We start from the raw sequence: 21,863 nt of genomic DNA, 5'->3' as shown, positions 1-21,863 counted from the left end.
ATGTTTTCGTCCATGCAACCCTTAGACGTCTAGCCGTCCTTACACCTTTCTTAGGTGTAAGGGCGGCACCTTGCTTGATCATTGTTTAGTAGATCCGATCCGTTATGATCGCTCCTTGATTCATCAAGGATTAGTTTAATATCTGCATAGTTAGGCCTTACAAACGGGTTGAATGATCCAGTAGCACGTAGGGTGTAGTTTGCTAACCCTAGACAAGATGTTCCGGGGATCAACTTAATGTTGGTTTTTAGGCCTTGTCTAGGGTCAGTTTATTATCACCGTGCGTGGCTGCCAGGCTCAATCACGAGTAGGATGTTCCGATTATGTGGTGAAAACCCTAGATCGTCGTAGGTCGTTTTAGCTTTGTTTTGATCAAGCAGGACCACCATGCAATCGTAAACCCCATACGAGTCATGGGTGGATCGGCTCCTTGAGCCGATTCACGGGACAACCTGAGAGCCGATCGGGGCTCGTATTTAATGTTTACGTGTATGCCATGCAGGAAACTAAGCGAAGCAAATCCATCACCTTCCTGATCAGGTATAGATCAGGTGGCACGCCCTTGCACCAGCATCGGGACGTGTGTACCAGGAGCTTTGCGGGCCGTCGCTCGGAGGGACCAGGGCCAGCCGCAGCCCTAAGGTTGTTCCCGGCTCTTCGTGTTGCCAGCCGTTGCTCGCCGGTGGGTTTCGGACGCCAACACATTCTGGCACGCCCAGTGGGACAGTCTTCGACATCAACTTCATCGCCATCTACATCTGAGATGGCGGAAGGTACTCCAGTCACGTACGAGGATCTGCCCGAGGAGCTCAAGAAGAAGTATGACGACGTCAAAGCTATCCTCGAAGCCGACCTCATCGGCTCTTTCCACAGGACCCGCTCACACGGCATCAGGTGGAGAGGGTTCACACCTGAAGGCGCGCTCGATGGAGTGGACCTGTCCACCCCTTCAGAAGAACGCACCAGGTCCTTGCGTCAGGAGATCAATTTCATGGTAGCTCATTCGCTACACCGCCATTCTGAGAGCCTGGTGAACACTTTGGAGCGTGTCGCCCTTCGGGTGCTCCATGAAATCTTGAGGCATCGCACTCTCCGTCGGGACCTGCTCTAGGGACTCACCAAGGAGAGCTACCACCTGCAGCCGACCACCACCGCTGCCGTTCGCGCTGGCAGCACCAGAGGTGCCGAGTACACCGGCATTCGTCGTCTACAAGATCGGTGGCGATCCTAGCGATTACCAGTTCTTGTATGAGGCGCCTAAGGAGATCCCTCACGGATACACGTGCACATACGTGCCAGACAGCAGTAACTGGGCACTCACGAACCAGGCTGCAACAGCAGGGACTTCCGGAACAGCAGGAGGAGCTTCTGGATCAGATCTTGAGAAGCAGACGTGGCTAGCTAAGTATGCCACTCCGACGAACCTCCAGAGCTCAACTCCTGTAGCTAGCTCAGATCTTGAGAAGCAAGCGTGGCTAGCTAAGTATGCCGCGCCAGCGAATCTTCAGAGCTCCACTCCTGCAACTAGCACCGCGGATCAGATCAGCACGATCTTGAGAGACCAATTCGGCATGGTGCCGAAAAGGAGGGCAATCGGCTATTCCAAGCCGTACCCCAACGACTACGATTTGATCCCACTACCACCCAAATATCGGCTCCCTGAATTCTCCAAGTTTAGTGGGTCAGATGGCTCCAGCTCTATCGAGCATGTAAGCCGATATTTGGCGCAGCTGGGCACGATCTCAGCTGCAGATGCACTACGCGTGAGGTTCTTCGCACAGTCCCTCACAGGATCGGCTTTTGGGTGGTACACATCACTGCCACCAGATTCGATCCGGACTTGGAAGCAGTTGGAGGAACAATTCCACATGCAGTATCACTCAGAAGCTTCCGAGGCTGGCATTGCCGATCTAGCACAAGTACGTCAAAAGCGCGGAGAAACAGTGTCAGAGTACATCCAGCGCTTCTGGACCGTTAGGAACCGATGCTATTCGGCTCGTTTGACTGAAAAAGAAGCAGTCGAGTTGGCGGTGGTGGGTCTCGCATCACCAATCAAGGATATGGCTTCCCAAGCAGACTACCCTTCACTGGCGCACATGGTTCAGAAACTGTCATTATATGAACAGCGCCACCCAGAGCTGTACCAGGACAAGTTCAAGCGTGCAGTATTCCTGGTTGAGACAGAGGAAGATGAAGGGTCTGCGGGAGATCAAGAGGTAGCAGTGGCTGAATGGACTCGGGGGGCAACCCCCGTGTCCTGCAAATGGGTTAAGCCACAAGGTCCGCCCAGAGGGTTTGATTTTGACGTAACTAAAGCTGAGCAAATTTTCGACCTCTTACTTAAGGAGAAGCAGCTGAAGTTACCCGAAGGCCTCAAAATCCCCACGGTACAGGAGCTGAATGGAAAGCCATACTGCAAATGGCATAACACGTTCTCCCATACCACCAACGACTGCAGGGTGTGGCATCAGCAGATCCAAATGGCGATAGAACAAGGACGTCTAATTTTCAACCAGTACGCCATGAAAGTCGACACACACCCCTTCCCCGCTGTTAACACGGTGGAATACGCTTACCCCGAGGGGTGCCAACCAGGTTTCTCGTTAAGCATTAACATGGTTGAGCCTGGGCACCACTCTGGTAAGAACAAAGGCGAGGGTAGCCGCTCTCGTAGCAAGGACAAAGAGGAAGCCGCTCCACGCGATCGGCTCCGGCACGATGGCAAACGCTACATCACAGAGGGAGAAGTGAAGAATGTGCGATATCAACGACCTCTCTCTGATCATCTCCTCAATAAATATGTAAGTCTGTACGACCAGCGCCGGCGGTACAACAGCGACGATGAAAGGGATCGTCTAGCTAGCAGGGACGCCAGGAGACATCGTCGGCATGATCGCAATGAGGAGAGATACGAGCGCCGTGCCAAGGAAAGGTCAAGAGAACAAGACGACGTGGATAAGCACTGGGACTGTCCTTTCTTCAAACACTGCTGGGATTCAGGAATGAGCCGATTGCCTACAATCGGCAGCGCCTGTAATGTAGACAGAAGAAGAAGGGTGCAACAGACGTGTCAGTGTTCAAACGTCTAGGGCCTCTCCCATCTAGGAACAAGCAAACTGAGTCCTCTCGGGAAGAAGACCTCGAGGAGTTAGAAGATGACTACGAAGAAGAAGAGGACAGGTACCACCGGCCAAGGTGGTGCCCTGATGGACTCAGCCGTTCCCAAAAGCGTAGGGTTCAGCGACTGCGTGGCTTGGAGGAAGCCGAAAGGTTGTACCTGCACACGCTAAGGAAGGCGCGGCCTGATCTGGCCGCGAAAATTCAACGAACCCTGGACGAAGAGGGTCGACCACAAAAGATGGAGTGGCGCCCCAAGCAAAGGAAAGCCGATGATGCCACATCGGCTAGTACAAACATGGTGTTCATCCTTCCAGCGGAGTTTTGTGCTCCAGGATTAGACGAAGCACCTGTGGCACAACTTGACTGCGGCCCACGGCCGGTTATCTTTGAGAAGCCACGTGAAAGAAGCTACAGACACCTGAAGGCCCTGTACTTACGAGGTTATATCAATGGGCAGCCTGTCAATAGGATGCTTGTGGACACCGGAGCGGCAGTCAACATCATGCCATACTCCATGCTACGTCGTTTGGGACGCTCTAGCTCGGATCTGATCAAGACCAACGTTACACTGAGCGATTTCAATGGCCAAGCATCTGATGCACAAGGTGTTCTGAACGTGGATCTGACCGTAGGAAGCAAAACCATCCCTACGACATTCTTCATTGTCGATAGCAAAAGCACTTACGCTGTCCTGCTAGGGAGAGATTGGATCCACGCCAACTGTTGCATTCCATCTACGATGCACCAATGCCTAATACAGTGGGATGGAGATGAAGTAGAAGTCGTCCATGCAGACGATACAGCCGAGGTTTCAACAGCTGGCATGAACGTTTGGGAGACAGAAGGCCAAGAGCCACTCTCAGGCATCACTTTGGACGACTGCGAGTACATCGACGTGTCAAAAAACGGGGTGAGGCTGGTCTTATCCACTGGCCTGACCGTGTAACAAGAGCAAAGTCTATGAACGTACATGGGAAGGCCGATCCTTGTGATCGGCCCCAAAAAATAAAAAGTAATGATCTTGTCTCAAGCATGTCACGTAGTCATAGTGAAGCACGAACAAGATGTAAACCTCTTTTGAGCAATGCAATCAAGATGGGGGCCGATTCCAGCAATCGGCCCATATTATCCTTGCCACACGTTTTCCCTGTGTTCAATGTCGATCTAACAGGTGACGGAAAGCTAGGGTATGGGTTTACATCGGCTGATGAGCTAGAAGAAGTCGACATTGGTCCTAGGGATAAGCCACGACCAACCTTCATCAGCAAGAAGTTAGATCCACATCTCAGGAGCCAGATGATAGCTCTATTAAAAGAGTACCCAGATTGCTTTGCATGGGATTACACAGAGATGCCTGGTTTAGACAGGAGCATCATTGAGCATCGGCTCCCTCTCAAGAAATGATTTCGGCCATTCCAACAACGAGCACGTCAGATGAAGGCCGAAATCCTCGAAGAAGTCAAGAAAGAGATCGAGAAAATGTTAGCCGCCGGGTTCATCAGGCCATGCATGTATGCTGAATGGATCTCCAGTATTGTACCTGTGGAGAAAAAGGACGGCCGATGGCGTGTGGCCATAGATTTTCGAGATCTTAACAGAGCCACTCCAAAGGAAGAATATCCAATGCCTGTGGCAGAAACACTGATCAACGCAGCTGCTGGCCACAAGGTATTGAGTTTCATGGATGGCAATGCCGGCTACAACCAGATTTTCATGGCCCCAGAAGATATACACAAGACTGCATTCCGAGTACCAGGATCAGTGGGCTTGTTTGAATATGTGGTCATGACTTTTGGTTTGAAGAATGCCGGTGCAACGTACCAACGAGCCATGAATTATATTTTTCATGATCTGATCGGCAAGTTGGTGGAAATCTACATCGATGACGTGGTGGTCAAGTCTGTCTCCATGGAAGGACATTTGGATGATTTGCGACGCATCCTAGACCGAACTCGGAAGTTCGGACTCAGAATGAATCCAAAGAAGTGTGCCTTTGGTGTGACGGCCGGTCAGTTCCTAGGTTTTCTTGTTCATGAACGAGGAATCGAGATCGGCCTGAAAAGTCAGGAGGCAGTACGTACCATGCAGCCGCCTACCACAAAGAAGGAGCTCCAACGTCTGATCGGCAAGATCAATTTCGTCCGGCGATTCATCTCTAATCTCTCAGGACGAATTGAGCCGTTCATGGCGTTGGTCAAAATTGAATCTGATGACGAGTTTCACTGGGGGGGGGGGGGGCAGAACAGCAGCAGGTGTTTGACGAGATTAAGCGGTATCTAACAACACCGCCTGTGCTAGTTCCGCCTCAGCAGGACAGGCCGTTCTACATCTACCTGTCAGTAGCTGACACGTCCATTGCTTCAGTGGTGGTGCAACTCTACGAGGGCGTTGAAAAGGTTGTATTCTACCTCAGCAGAAGGATGTTGGATGCAGAGACAAGGTATCCTGAGGTCGAGAAGTTGTGCCTCTGCCTGTTCTTCACCTGCACCAAGCTCCATCACATCCTTTTGACAGCAGAAATCATCGTCATATGCAAGTCAGAAGTTGTCAAGCACATGCTGTCGGCTCCTGTTTTGAAATGCCGACTTGGTAAGTGGATGTTTGCGCTATCGGAGTTTGATCTCCGGTATCAGCCTGCAAAAGCAGTCAAGGGACAAGCATTGGCCAATCTCATAGCTGAACGGATCAATACTAATATAGCAGCACTATCTATACGTGCATGGGATATGTTCTTCGATGGATCGGCTTGTGACGATGGTTGTGGCATCGGCATTCTGCTCGTGTCGCCTCGGGGGGCAACATACTCCTTCTCCATCAGACTATCTACTCCTTGCACAAACAATGTCGCTGAGTATGAGGCGATCGCAAGGGACTGGAGTTGCTTCGGAAGCCGGCGTGCGGTGGAGCTTTTTGGAGACTCGAAGTTGGTAATTTACCAGCTCACGGACGAATACAAGTGCGAGAGTGAATCGCTCTTCCCATATTGGATGGAATGTCGTGAGCTGGTGACACATTTTCGGTACATCAACTTCAGTTGGGTCCCAAGATCTCAGAATACCGACGCCAATGATCTCGCGCAAATGGCGTCAGGGTACAAGGACATACCAGATGGGTCAGAAGTTCAGGTGCAGTTCCTGGAACAGGACGACTGGAGAGCCGATATCTTCAATTACTTGAAGGATTCGGCTCGGGGGGCACCTAAACGGATAAGATACAAGGCTATGAAATATGTCCTTATAGGAGATGACATGTTCTACAGGATGTTGGAAGGGTTACTACTCAAGTGCCTGGGACCAACTGAGTCTCATCGGCTCTTACATGAGGTGCATGAAGGCGCCTGTGGAACTCACCAATCGGCTCATAAGATGAAGTGGCTGATTAGGCGATCAGGGTTTTATTGGCCCACTATGCTTGAAGATTGCTTCAAGTACTACAAGGGATGCCAAGCGTGTCAGATGTTCGGGAAAATCCAGATGGTACCCGCATCAGCAATGAATCCCATCATCAAGCCTTGGCCATTCCGAGGTTGGGGCATGGATATGATCGGCAAAATCCATCCTGCGTCAAGCAAAGGCCACGAGTGGATCCTGGCCATTACAGATTACTTCACCAAATGGGTGGAGGCCGTCCCTATGAAGAAGGTAAAATCAGAAGATGTTATCAAATTTGTGAAAGAACACGTCATTCATAGGTTCGGGATTCCCCAAACAATCACGACCGATGGAGGTTCGGTCTTTATTTCTAAAGAATTCAGAAAATTCTGCGATGACATGGGGATTAAGCTGATCCGATCATCTCCATACTATGCTCAAGCCAAGCTGAAGCATCTAATCAGAGCCTGATCAAGCTGATCAAGAGGAAGATTGACGAGAACCCTAGGGTGTGGCATGAAACACTGTCAGAAGCTTTGTGGGCCTACCGCATGTCATGCCATGGAGCCATAAAGACTTCGCCTTACCAGCTCGTCTATGGGTAGGAAGCCGTATTGCCTTGGGAAATTACGGCTGGATCAAGACGTGTCACGTTTCAGAATGATCTAACAGCTGAAGAATACGCAGCTCTGATGAGTGACACTATTGAGGATGCAACGGAACTTAGACTTTGGTCGTTGGAAAAGATTAAAGAGAATAAAGCCAGGGTGGCTCGTGCATACAATAAGAAGGTGAGACCAAAGGAGTTCCAAGTTGGTGATCTAGTGTGGGAAGCCGTGTTGCCGTTAGGAACCAAGGATAAAGCATATGGCAAATGGTCTTGTCACACCCCAACTTTTGCAACCCTGATTAGATGTCCTTATTTCAAAAATTAGGGGGAACAAAAACTTTTTAAAGACTAATTAGATGAATTGCCTTGATCCATTGGTTGTAATGAATTGCTTTGATCTGTCGGTAGATGTATTGTCTTGTTCTGTTTGTTAAGTTTGTCTTGAGCTACTCAAAGAACAACACCCCTAGTGGTAAAACAAACAACTCACCTAATAAAACACATGTGTGGCTTAGGGAAAATTGTTTTCCTTTTTCACTACACCAAACCTCTGTACTTATGGCAACATGGGTGTGCCTTCTCAAAATTCCTCTTTGTGGTATAATCTAGCTCAAACCATCCTTGATTCAAAACTTGGGGATCATCTACCCCTTGCTACATCCTTTTCTTATACCCACTCCTCCTGGCTGATTCTGAAGCCAAGTCAACAATCTATTTTGGCGGGCTTATAAGATTCCAACTTTGGCAGTCGATCTCTAAGCACCCACAACTGTTATTGGTGACCTCAATGCATGGATCTCATCTATGCATCACCATCTGCAACTTCCACGTCTTGCATGTCCCATTCTACCATAACAACTCTTACATTCACCCTGATCTTGTACCCTATCCAATGTTCAACACTAGATCACTTCCTCCTCTTTTATCTCTGGTTTTTATTCAAGTTTAATCTTCACAAGACCAAGAGTGGGAATGATGGGTACATTTTGTAACCACCATCTACACTTGAGAACACTCCTCCCTAAATTAGTTTTCTTTCTCAAAAACCCTATTGTTTTCCTTCTCTAGTTTTGATCACAAAACTACTTCTAGTTTTATAAAATCTTTTCAGGATATTTCTTCAAAGAAAACACAGAACTGAAATGGGTTTTGTTTTTCATCCCATTTCTACCAAGTACTGATTTCTAAAACATTACTTTCTATTTTGTTTTCCTTTTTACAAAAGGCTTGCTTATGGTACTTATACCATTTCTTGTTTTTCTCTTGGTTATTTAAAATTTAGAAAACTCCACCTTACTTGATAAAGTAAGTAGAACATTTTGAATCCTATGTTCTACCTAACTTCTCTCAATCCTTTTCAAAGTCTTTTTTTTAAAATTAATTTCCTTCTCAATTGTCCCTAGACAATTGAGGTGTTTCGAATACCTTTCAACTGAATTCTATTTAAATGGCAACACTTGCACATCTTATGCACATCTCTGATCCACCACATTGTATCCCCCATCATCCAATTCTTGATCGTATGGATGATCATTTGATACTTTCAAGTGGAATCCCTTCAACAAAACCCTAGACTCAGGGAGTATTTCAAACCACTCCCAATTGACCTCTTATTTGAAGCGCAACTTATATTTCATCATACCCATCTCAATCCTTTATTATTTTCCATCATCACCTTGACATCATGAACTGATGATTTATGTCACCATATTCATCCTCGTGAGTATATGGTTACTTCACTCACCATCTCTCCTAGCCTTGCTCTACCATTGTCTAAATCACCATCACCACCATCATCTCTTGGACACATCTTTTATCAGGTCAGAATGTCACCACCATCTACTTTAGCACCCTTGTGCATTAGTATCACTTTGCCTAAAATTGTATATCTTTTTAGGCCACCATTTTAGTAATTTGTGAGGCACTCAACCTTGGGTGTCATGCATGTGTAGCAATTATCTCTTGTTGATCACTTGTGCATGGCCAAAAATATGTGGCCGGCCATGCCATGGCACACATGCATCATGCCTCTCCATTTCCCTCTCTCTCACATAATTACTCCACCTTGGGAAGCCTCTCCTCCTTTGCCCCTTCCCAATGCCACAAATAAATTCAGCTTGGGTCAAATATCTCTTCCCCAAACCAGCCTCCCAACTAACCCAATCAATGAAGAGGCTACCTCCCAACCAACCCAATCAATGAGGAGGCAGCCCACCCCCTCTCCCTCTATATAAAGGGGCTTGGCAGCCCACCCCCTCCTCACTTGCTCTCACTTTTCCACTCCCCACTCTTTCCTCCACTCCCACACACTCTCCTCCTACCTCTCCCCACGAAATTGCTGCTCCTCCTAGCTTCATGGCCGGCCATGGCCATGAAAAGCTCTCCAAGATGAAGCTCTCCCCCTCCCTCAAGCTCCCCCTCTCCATGAGAGCATCCCTCTCCTTCTTCTCCCCAATCCTAGATGGTTTTCTCTCCTCTTCTTCTTCCTCCCTTGCTAAGTTTGGATCTTGATGCAGGTGCATGTTGGTCCAAGCATGGAGAAGCTTCACCTACCCTCAGATCTGAAGTTCTTGACCAAAATTCGTCCAAAACCTTGCAGTAATTTCTTTCATCTTGCTGTTTCAGATTCTGGTACGAACTTGTAAAATCCACCAAAACTCGTGTACAGCTCCAAATCGAGTGATCCAAAGTTCCACGGTTAGCTTATGAAAAATCTACAACTTGGAGTTGGTTTCATCCTCAAATTCGTAGCAGATATTCCTGAGTAATTAAAGTTCTGAAAACATGCTGTTTTCCTGTTTGTTAGATTTGTTTAGTTTTACAAAACCTTTTTGAGCAAACTCAACTGGGGATGAAAGCCCTCTCCATTAGCTTCATTTTGCCGTTGGTCTCACCTCAAATAACCACCTAGAATTGAAATGATTCACAGATCAATTTCTGGTCAGATCTGACTTTGTCTGTTTACACCATGAGCTTGGAGATGAATTTGCGAGTGAAACCAATTGCATTAGAACCGTATTGTCAATACCTTTCAGATGCAACTGACCTCATATTTTAAGGATTTTTCTACAATTTTTGGCATACAGATCTTGTTTTCTGTACAGTCAGATTCAAGCAAGGTCCTAAAATTGTAGGTTCAACCTTTTTGAGTGATTCCAATTGGGTTAGTCTTGTTTTAATACTGGCCATCTAGGAAAAATAATTTTAGTCTCTGTTCATGCATATTTGGTACTATTAGTAATGTGTATGTGTGGCATGGACTATTGTACCAAAACTTTTTGGTTTGTTTTAAAAACTTTAACCACCTCTTTGTATTAAAAATTGGACAACCAATGTTTTATGCTTGCAAAACAAAACCTCTGCAATTTAACTTTAGCTCTATTATTTTTCTTAAGTTTTCAAATGATGTGATAGATGGTTTGCTTCCTATTTTGGATGTAGTGTTTTGGGAGCAAATTAAATTGGGAAAACTGATTTCTACTCTTCCAAAAATGTTTGAAATTGTATTGTGTATGTGTTTGATGCCAAACTAATGCATTTGTCCTCTTCATGATGTTATTTACCAGGGGATATTTGGTTTATACCATGGTGATAACCGAGAGAGGCAATTGCTAAGTTGTGACGCACTCATACCTCTACTAGGTAAATAAATGTGGTTTTCTAAATTAAAACTCTTAAAGTTGTTTTGTGGTATCTATAAGTCCTTAGTATGTTATACCTTGGCTGCATGGTTAGTTGTTGTTTGTTGAATGTTGTTTTGTTGGTGCAATGTGTTTATTGTGTTCCTTTTATATTTTCCGGCGATAGATGCGAACACTTCCGGAGAAGAAGAAGAAGTGGAATCGGACGGGGATTTTATTTTTATTGTTGGAATACATATTTGATGGAGTTGAAGAAGTCCAGGGACAAATAAGCCAACCAAGGCAAGCCATCTCTTGATCTCTGAATGTTGAATCACATATCGTGGTTACTTTGTTGTTATTCTTGTCTCTCGATATTTTTTGTGTGGTATCTACTTATGTTGATGGAGCGTGCTCACCATGAGCATGTTGGATTCTCTTTGACACCTCACCTACCATCCCCTTTAGGGAAATGGTGGTAATTATCATGATCTTGGTGTACCTTCTAAGTGTGAGGGATATGCCCACTTATCTTGTGTGTGTCGACCTCTTGACACCCTTCTTGAACCCCTTGTTGATGTTCTGCATACTTACTCTCGAGTATATTGAACCCCTTGTTGATCTTATGCATGCATACCCTAAGCATGTATGCCCCCTTGACCATCTATATTATCATCTTCTTAGCGGTATGATGATTAACATCTTGAACCTTGTTGGATCTTCCAACTTATGTTGTCCCTATACATGCTTATCCTAAGTATGTATGATCCCCTTAACACCTCAATTATCATCCCCTTAGTGGTATGATGGCTAGCATCATGTCATTGTGACTCTTAGTTCCTTCATAAAACTATAGGTTGGGAACCCCTTGGAAAAATACCTTGTTGAAAAGAATTTTTGAAAACCTTGGGTGAGTTGGACTTACCCAAGCGTGTGTTTATGAAAGGAAATGATCTTGGCAAAGATGGTTGAAAAGAAAATCTTGTTTTCGAAAACTTTGGCGCCTAAGTATTCACCCGTGACAATTAACCCGCGCAACCATAGCTACTCCAACATGGGCACGGAGCTTAACTTGACGTTTGCTCTTCTTAGCATGAGGCACCGCACAACTATACAAGGGTACGGTTACCCCCGAGTCTGGGTTGTCAAGGTTGGGACAATAGTATAACGGAGGCCTTCGGGCTGACCCGTCCGAAGACACTATGGGTCTCCCTGGCTTGGCGGTGGAGCCACGCTCAAAAGGAGGTGAGCTGCCACGGTGCCGGGAGGTACATACTCCATAGGGTAGGACCTCGTGTTAAGTCGAATGGGCGAAAGGTTATGTCCGGGTATCCGTCGTGGCATATGTTGTTATGCGGGGATGATGCCCACACGATAGGTATCCGGATAGTTGTGGGGAAAGTGTGCAAACTCTGCAGAGTCAAATCTATTCGAATAGCCGTGTCCGCGGTCATGGACGGTTGAAATGGCTGTTGCTTAGCCTGATGTGTTTTGTTTGAGAAAGTGTTTACTAAAGGAAAAAAGGAACTTGTTTTCGGAGTACCGGAAGGGTACTAGAATGGTTTGGTTGACCATTTGGAGATGGTCGGAAAGGAAATAAACTGGGTTACCCCCATCCTAGTGTTTTATGTAGTGGAACTTTGTTGAAGTATCTTCTTCAATAAAGATATAGAGATGTCATAGAACCCTCTTAGTGTCCCCACCAACTGAGATGCCGGGATGCTATATCCACAAGAGGAACTATTTCTCTTTCATATGCTATATCCACAAGGGAAACTACTTCTCTTCTTCATGCTATTTCCATAAGAGAAATTAGCTCTTCCCTCTTGTCATCTTAGATTAGCACTTGTTATCTTGCACTCTTGCAAAGTACCTTCTTGATGGTTTGCGAGTACAATTCAAATGTACTCACGGCTTTGTCCCTGGCTATTTACTTGGCCAGACTTGGAGGAACACGACGGATGAAGAAGGAGTTGGCGACGTCTATGCAAGCTAGGAACGTCTTCCCAGTCAGTTGCCTGTAGGGTTTAAGGCGAATGACTTGGGCTCCGCGCTGTTGAAGTGATGATGCTACTCTGATGTTTAGTTAGGCCCTTCGAGGCTATTATGTAAGTAATGGTCATGTGACCTTATTGTAATTTTCTTATTCCGCTTTGTAATGGATGGTGTAATTTGATATCAGTTCGGTTATGTGTTCACGGCGCACTGATCATGGGATCGTGAACTATATACATAACAGGGTATTTCGGACAGTTAGTCCGGGGTCCCCACAGAGCTCCTAATTGGCACGGTCCATACAAAGTCGTTCAAGCCTTGAAGGGTAATGCATACATGCTGGAGCAGCTGGACGGCGCTAAGTTCCCGGTAGCTGTCAATGGTCAGCATCTCAAGAAATATTTCCCAAGCATGTGGGATGACCAGTAAAATGGGGGCCGATTCAAGAAATCGGCCAGTAAAAAAAAATTTTATATACAAATCATAGCCGATGCGCAGACATCGACTTGAGAAATATAGATATCAGTACAGCCGATGCATGGACATCGACTTTAGAATAATGAAAGAGCCGATGCATTACCATCGACTCTAGACAGAACAAGCTCAATTGAGCAGGTTAACAGGTCAGGTTCAAGCCAGAGCCCATGGCATTTGAGATGATTTTCTCGATTGGATTTGCTGAATCTGTGCGTTTGGGATTTGAGGTTGGCGTGGACACAAATTGGATCTGTTGACCGTGTGAACAGGCAACTTTTATGGCTTTAGAGCATGTTTATGGCATAAGCCGATGCCCTGCCATCGGTTCTTTGTGCATTGACTTCATTTGACAATCGGCAAAATCGACAAGGAAGCAAAATTAATTGGGGAATATTTCTTCATTAATAAAGGATTTCTTACAAAGAAAGAGCCGATTGCTCAAGGAAGGAAGAACAAAAGAAAGGCCTATTGGCCGATCTACTACTGCTAGGCCTATGCTACTAGGTCCTAGTCTACGGGCCGTTGCTGCCCTCGTCGTCGTCGGAGCTCTCGTCGGCGCTGCTGCCGGCGGGCTCCTCGTCACTGCTCCAGCGGCCCCCAGGGGGGGCCTCGTCATCTTCATCGTCGACGTCGTTGTCGTCGTCATCGTCATCATCATCTGACCCGGTGCGGAACTGCTTCACCGGCGGGTAATCCTCGAGGGAGTCGGTGTCGTCGTCTTCCTCCTCCTCTTCCTCGGAGAAGGTGTACCCGTCCCAGGAGAACGAGTCATCCTCGCTCTCCGATTCCAGTTCCCCATCGGCGAGGAACTGGAGTTCTTCGTCTCCGCTGGTCAAGGACTTGTCGTCCTCGGACCAAACGGAGGAGGCGTGGTCCTCCTGGTCCCACTCTTCTGGGGCGCGCTTGTTGTGCGCCGCCATCTGAGCAGCCACCGGGTCCCACTCCGGCGTCGGCTCACGAGATGAGGAAGAATCGAAGAATACCGACGAGCTGGAGGAGGACGAAGAGGAGTAGGACTGGGAGGAGAGATCCGATGAGGCGGAGGAGGAAGAGGAGGAAGACATTGCTCTGGATTGGGGTTTTTTGGGTGCCGATGGACAGAACAGAGCAAGGGGATGAAGTGGCGAACTGTTCGGAGCGGTTAAATAAAGAAGATATAGTGGAGATTCAATGCCACAGCAGTTTCCGAGGAGGTGGTGCCCAAAGAAAAAAAAAAACAACGGTCAAATCACGCGGAGAAGTTGAGAAGGCAGGGCATCATGATGAAGGGTACTGCGACGGTTTTGCTCTGCCACGACATGACCCGACGAAGAGAAAGCAGAGTGATTTTGGAATTATCAATTCCAAAACTAGGGGGGCATGTGTTATCACCAGAATTTGACCGGATCAGAGGTGGGCCGCGATCAAGATTGGGCTTGAAGAATATACATGGAAGAAATACGTGAACCGGCCTTGTACACGAAGTTTGGGCAGTTTGCCCTTGTATCTGTAAATATATTAGGATACGTGTCGGTTAGTTAGAGTTTGGCTCGTGCACGGTTGGGATTATTCCCACGTTAGAAAGTCTACGGACTATAAATATGTATCTAGGGTTATCAAGAAAGACAACAATCACGTTCATCACAAACCAATCTTGGCGCATCGCCGACCCCTTGTTTCGAGGGTTTCTTCCGGGTAAGCATCATGCTGCCTAGATCGCATCTTGCGATCTAGGCAGTATACGTTTATTCGTTATCCATGCGTTGCTCGTGCTGAAGCCTTTTTGATGGCGAGCAACGTAGTTATCATAGATGTGTTAGGGTTAGCATTGCTTTACCGTGCTACATGTTTTCGTCCATGCAACCCTTAGACGTCTAGCCGTCCTTACACCTTTCTTAGGTGTAAGGGCGGCACCTTGCTTGATCATTGTTTAGTAGATCCGATCCGTTATGATCGCTCCTTGATTCATCAAGGATTAGTTTAATATCTGCATAGTTAGGCCTTACAAACGGGTTGAATGATCCAGTAGCACGTAGGGTGTAGTTTGCTAACCCTAGACAAGATGTTCCGGGGATCAACTTAATGTTGGTTTTTAGGCCTTGTCTAGGGTCGGTTTATTATCACCGTGCATGGCTGCCAGGCTCAATCACGAGTAGGATGTTCCGATTATGTGGTGAAAACCCTAGATCGTCGTAGGTCATTTTAGCTTTGTTTTGATCAAGCAGGACCACCATGCAATCGTAAACCCCATACGAGTCATGGGTGGATCGGCTCCTTGAGCCGATTCACGGGACAACCTGAGAGCCGATCGAGGCTCGTATTTAATGTTTACGTGTATGCCATGCAGGAAACTAAGCGAAGCAAATCCATCACCTTCCTGATCAGGTATAGATCAGGTGGCACGCCCTTGCACCAGCATCGGGACGTGTGTACCAGGAGCTTTGCGGGCCGTCGCTCGGAGGGACCAGGGCCAGCCGCAGCCCTAAGGTTGTTCCCGGCTCTTCGTGTTGCCAGCCGTTGCTCGCCGGTGGGTTTCGGACGCCAACAAAGGTTCAATAGGTTTTTAAATTTTCGCATCAAACAATCCATGTCTTAACTCAGGAAATAGCTTCAAAAGCTCACTGTTACTTTCCATTATGCCTAGCTAGTGAAAAACAAGAAACAAAAAGATGCAATTGCAGGATCTAAAGTAAATAGCTTTGAGCACTTACAATGGCACCATAAAATAACTTAGTTACCTGGGACCGGAGTGTGAGTGCCTTTTACCTTTCCTCCCCGGCAACGGCGCAAGAAAATAGCTTGATTTCTACTCACGCTTCTTTTCCTGTAGACAGTGTTGGGCCTCCAAGAGCAGAGGTTTGTAGAACAGCAGCAAGTTTTCCCTTAAGTGGATCACCCAAGGTTTATCGAACTCAGGGAGGAAGAGGACAAAGATATCCCTCTCAAGCAACCCTGCAATCACGATACAAGAAGTCTCTTGCGTCCCCAACACACCCAATACACTTGTCAGATGTATAGGTGCACTAGTTCGGCGAAGAGATAGTGAAATACAAGTGGTATGGATGTATATGAGCAGTAGTAACGGCGCCAGAAAATAGCTTGCTGGCGTGCAGTTGATGGTAATAATATTGCAGGAAGTAAAGATGCAGTAAAACAGTAAATAAGTGATGATTGCAGTATTTGGAAACAAGGCCTAGGGATCATACTTTCACTAGTGGACACTCTCAACATTGATCACATAATAAAACCACTCTACACTCTCTTGTTGGATGATGAATGATACGTCCAAAACGTATCTACTTTCCCGAACACTTTTGCTATTGTTTTGCCTATAATTTGTGTATTTTGGATGCAACTAACACGGACTAACGCTGTTTTCAGCAGAACTGCTCTGGTGTCTCGTTTTTGTGCAGAAATCCAACTTTCAGGAAAATCCTCGGAATTTATGCAGAAGGCCCTATTTTCCCAGAATATTGGCGGAGCCAGAAGGACAAGCCAGGTGGAGGCCCGAGGGCCCCACACCATAGGGCGGCACGGCCCAGGAGGGGCCCGCGTGGCCCTATCGTGTGGCCCCCTCGGCCGGCCTCCGACGCCCTCCTTCGGACTACTTATTGCCTTAGACCTAAAAACGCACGGAGAGAAGTCGAAGTCGCCAAAAAGCCTCCAGAACGCCGCCACATCGCGAAACTCCGTCTCGGGAGCCAGAAGTCTCCGTTCTGGCACTCCGTCGGGACGGGGAATTGGAGGAGATCATCACCATCATCACCACCGACGCCTCTCCATCAACCAGCCATGTTTCCCCCATCCATGTGTGAGTAATTCCCCCGCTGTAGGCCGAAGGGGATGGTAGGGATTGGATGAGATTGGTCATGTAATAGCATAAGATTGTTAGGGCATAGTGCCTAGTGTCCGTAATTGGTACTTTGATGATATTGTTGCAACTTGTTATGCTTAATGCTTGTCACTAGGGCCCGAGTGCCATGATCTCAGATCTGAACATGTTATTGTTTCATCATGATATTCATTGTTTATGGTCTTACCTGCAAGTTGTATACACATGTCGCTGTCCGGAACCGATGGCCCCGAAGTGACAGAAATCGGGACAACCGGAGGGGATGGTAGTGATGTGAGGATCACATGTGTTCACGGAGTGTTAATGCTTTGCTCCGGTACTCTATTAAAAGGAGTACCTTAATATCCAGTAGATTCCCTTGAGGCCTGGCTGCCACCGGCTGGTAGGACAAAAGATGTTGTGCAAGTTTCTCATTGCGAGCACGTACGACTATAATTGGAACACATGCCTATTGATTGCTTTGTACTTGGACACCGTTTTATTATTATCTGCAAATGCCCTGCTATGATTGTTACATGAGTTTCTCTCATCCATGCAACGCCCGTTATCCGTCCCAGTGCCTACAGTATTTTAATCCTGCTGTTTACTAAAATCACTACTGCTGTCTTTGTTACTCTGCTACTGTTATTTCACTGCTGCTACTGCTATAAAACTGTTACTACTGATAAACTCTTGCGAGCAAGTCTGTTTCCAGGTGCAGCTGAATTGACAACTCCGCTGTTAAGGCCTCCAAGTATTCTTTGTCTCCCCTTGTGTCGAATCAATAAACTGGGATTTACTTCCCGCGAAGACTGCTGCGATCCCCTATACTTGTGGGTCATCAAGACTGTTTTCTGGCGCCGTTGCCGCGGAGCATAGCTTTATTTGGAAGTTCACTTGGATTGATATTGTTCGCTGCAAATTCTCCATCATGGGTAAACCTCGCGATTCTAAAGTCGCCATATTACCATCCACTACAAGAAAAGGTACAACTCTGAGTACCTCTGCTACTCTTGATTCACCATCTGTGATAAGTCAACTTGTTTCACCGCCACAAGCTTCACTTGCTGGTACTACTGCTGAATCTGAAAACTCTCATAATATTGATAATGTTTCTGCTGTGCTTGATGAGAGTGGTTCATTGGGATCCTTTCTAGATGCTACAATTGCTAGGTCTAGACAAATTGAAAATGATGAAACTCCTAATGAAAATGCCACTACACCTGTTAGTTCACCTGAACTTGATTATTCTAGTGATGATCCCTGATGAAGATTATGTGGAGCTTAATGATGATTTTATTAATAGATGCAATGCTACTGCTGATGCAAGTAAAATTAAAAAGTTTCTTACACAATATACTGTTAGACATAAGCTATCTCCTGATCCTAAATTTGCCACATCTCCTATATGCATTAAGGATAAAGATTATGATTTTTCTCTTGATCTATCTCATATAGCTATTGTAGAGAAAGCAGCCTTTTGTGGTACTGAAAAAGAAAGTGTTGTAGAACACATGAATGAACTTTCTTCTATGAGTAGCTTGTTTTCTGATGATGACAAGATGCGTACTTACTTTGTCATTAAAAATTTTCCTTTCTCATTAAAGGATGATGCTAAAACTTGGTATAATAATTTACCTCCTGGTTCTATTAAGAGTCCAACTGATTTGCGTGATGTTTTCTTTCGAAAATATTTTCCTGCTAGTGCTCAACATATTGCTTTACAGAGAATTTATAGATTTGACCAGGGAGATGAAGAGAAATTGCCTGCTGCATGGGCAAGATTTTGTTCTCTTATCAGAGCTCGACCTGGACATGATTTGGAAAAGAATGATCTACTTGATATATTTTATAGTGGACTAACCATTGAATCTAGAGCATATTTGGATAGTTGTGCTGGTTGTGTTTTCGGGAAAAGAACTCCAGACGAAGCTGAAGAATTATTGGCTAGAATAAGCCGGAATCATGATGATTGGAATACACCTGAACCAACTCCAACGCCAATATTGAAGAAGAGGGGTTTAATTGAATTGAATGATGAAGATATGAGGGAAGCTAAGAAGTCTCTCAAGGGGAAAGGTATTAAATCTGAAGATGTGAAGAATCTACCTCCTATAGAAGATATATGTGAGATAATTCCCCCTTCATCCATGATTGAGGTAAACTCCCTTCAATGCTTTACTAGGGAAGATATTCCGTATTCGAAACCTCCAGCGCAATGCTTAGATGAGTTTGATAATTATATTGTTAAGCAAGAAAATTTTAATATGAGAGTAGAGAATCATCTAATGGAAAATTCTCAAGCTATTAGCAATTTGCATGATATTGTGGAGAGAACCTCCAATGATGTTAAGATGCTTGTTAAACATTTTCAAATGATTCAAACTCAAATTGATCAACTCACTAAAGTGCAAAATGACTTGCTAAATAATAATTCTAAAGAGAAGCATGCTTATGAAGTAACAACTAGAGGTGGTGTCTCTACCCAGGATCCTCTATATCCTGAAGGGCATCCCAAAAGAATTGAACAAGATTCTCAACGCATTGAACCTAACGCTCCTTCTAAGAAGAAAAAGAAGAAGAAACATAAAAATGTTGTAGAATCCTCTGAACCTGCTAATGATCCTAATAGTATTTCTATTTCTGATGCTGAAACTGAAAGTGGAAATGAACATGATAATGATAATGATAATGATAAGAATGATGCTTCTGATAAAGAAGAGGTAGAAGATGAACCTGAAAGGCATGCTAAAAATAAAAAGTATACTAAAGAAGATTTTATTGCTAAGAAACATGGTAATGAAAGAGAACCTTGGGTGCAAAAGCAAATGCCTTTTCCTGCTAAGAAACTAAAATCAAAGGAAGAAGAACACTATAATAAATTTTGTGATTGGATGAAACCTTTATTCTTGCAAATCCCTTTGACTGATGCTATTAAATTGCCTCCTTATTCAAAGTATATGAAAGATATTGTTACTAACAAAAGGAAAATCCCCAATGAGGAAATTTCCACTATGATTGCTAATTACTCTTTCAATGGCAAAGTGCCAAAGAAGTTGGGCGACCCAGGTATACCTACTATTCCTTGTTCTATTAAGAATAATTATGTTAAAACTGCTCTATGTGACTTGGGAGCCGGTGTTAGTGTTATACCTTTTTCTCTTTATAAGAGACTTTATTTAGATAAGTTGATACCTACTGATATATCTTTGCAAATGGCTGATAAATCTACTGCTATTCCTGTTGGTATATGTGAGGATGTTCATGTTCAAGTTACTAATAACTGCTTGATATTAACTGATTTTGTTGTGTTGGAAATGCCTGAAGATGATAATATGTCTATTATTCTTGGGAGACCTTTTCTTAACACCGCAGGGGCTGTTATTGATTGCAATAAAGGAAAGTTTACTTTTAATGTTGATGATAAGGAGCATACCATCTATTTCCCCAAGAGGATTGATAAAGTATGTGGAGTCAATACTATTTCTAATGTGAGAACTATCAAAGTTGGAACTATCGATTGTCCTATATATAAGCCTAAAGAAGGGTATCAAAATATTATGATTGGATCCATATCGATACAATTCAAGGTAACATGATTGATTTGAGGTTTATTTCTTCATATGCTATGTAAAATTTATTTGGTGGCAAGACTTGATCAACCTTGTTAACAAATACCTTTTATATGCATAGAGGAGGTAAACAACATCTCTTTCTTCCTCCACTTGCTTTATTTGCTGTAGCACTTTTGATTTGCAAAGTTCCTTAGTTAATTAGAGATTTCAAAAATTTTCCTGGCCAGTAATAATAAACTTAATACCCAGAAATGTGCATTTTTCAAAGTTATCAAAAATTCACAAAAATTATACCGTTGGTCCTATTTTTCGAAAATGCACCTGGGAGCACCAGAGGATGACCTGTGGGGCACCCCAGGGTGGCACCCCACAGGCCGGCGTGGCCTGGAAGGGGGGCGCGCCACCCTGGCGTGTGGGCCCCTGACAAGGTATTAACTTGTCAATGCCTACGGGTTGTAGACTAGGGTTTAGTTGGAATTAGAGGGCAAGTAGATCTCGAAGGTTTCAGCCGAAAAGTACTCGACGATTATGAAACTAGGGTTTGAGAAACAATGATTCGATGCTTTCTTTGTCCCTCGACTCCCCCTTATATAGGAGGCGGAGCCGAGGGATTCGTATTGTACAAGTTACAGAGTCTGGGACAGTTTCTAACTCATCCCGCAAGATTACAAATAATGCTTTCTATTACAACTCTAGCTTTCCTTAATAATATCTTGGGCTTCCGAATCTTCTTATTCTTCGGGTAGTGGGCCTTCAGTAAACCCCGGGTACTATCTTCGGCAGGCCCATTGGGGATGCCTATGTCAGTAGCCCCCGAGATTTTGCTTGAGTCGTAGAGTCAGGGAAAATCTCGACTGTTTATTTTTACTCAACAACTTAAAACTTTTCTATATTTCTTCACATAAATTTCTATATTGTACAGGGATAATGGTAGTTGGGGCTAGTTCATCTGACGGATCAGGTACTAGTTAACTGCTCTAGTGGCAATCCACAAAAACCTACTTCAAGATCACGTCCCTGGACATGATCTCGGAATACTGGTGTAAACTTCGACAGGTGCCGCTTAAGGTCTTACCATTCTGTCGAGTCCCAGTAAAATTTATCGGGTACCTAACGCGTCCGTTAGGATTTTTCTTCGTATCTGTTGATACGGATAAAAGTAGCAAACCGACGTCAGAGACGGCGCCACGCCACACAGAACGGATCTGGGGTCTTACCTTCGCAAATTTGCGGCATTCAGAAATTGATCGCAACTTTGGCGTTCTGAGAATATATTGTCGAGTG

The 21,863-nt window shown here is 45.2% G+C and overlaps 1 long non-coding RNA gene across 1 annotated transcript; it reads left to right on the top strand.

Moving 5' to 3' along the window:
- Positions 1-9,655: 9,655 nt before the first annotated feature.
- Positions 9,656-11,574, top strand: LOC127313020 (uncharacterized). Its single transcript, XR_007858751.2, has 3 exons — positions 9,656-9,699; positions 10,668-10,743; positions 10,909-11,574. It is a non-coding gene; the product is annotated as an uncharacterized lncRNA (long non-coding RNA).
- Positions 11,575-21,863: the final 10,289 nt, after the last annotated feature.

The sequence above is a fragment of the Lolium perenne genome, chromosome 7 (genome assembly GCF_019359855.2).
Source record: "Lolium perenne isolate Kyuss_39 chromosome 7, Kyuss_2.0, whole genome shotgun sequence".
Taxonomy (NCBI): Eukaryota; Viridiplantae; Streptophyta; class Magnoliopsida; order Poales; family Poaceae; genus Lolium; species Lolium perenne.
Note: the sequence above shows the minus strand (reverse complement) of the source record. Positions and strands in the feature narration are given on the sequence as shown.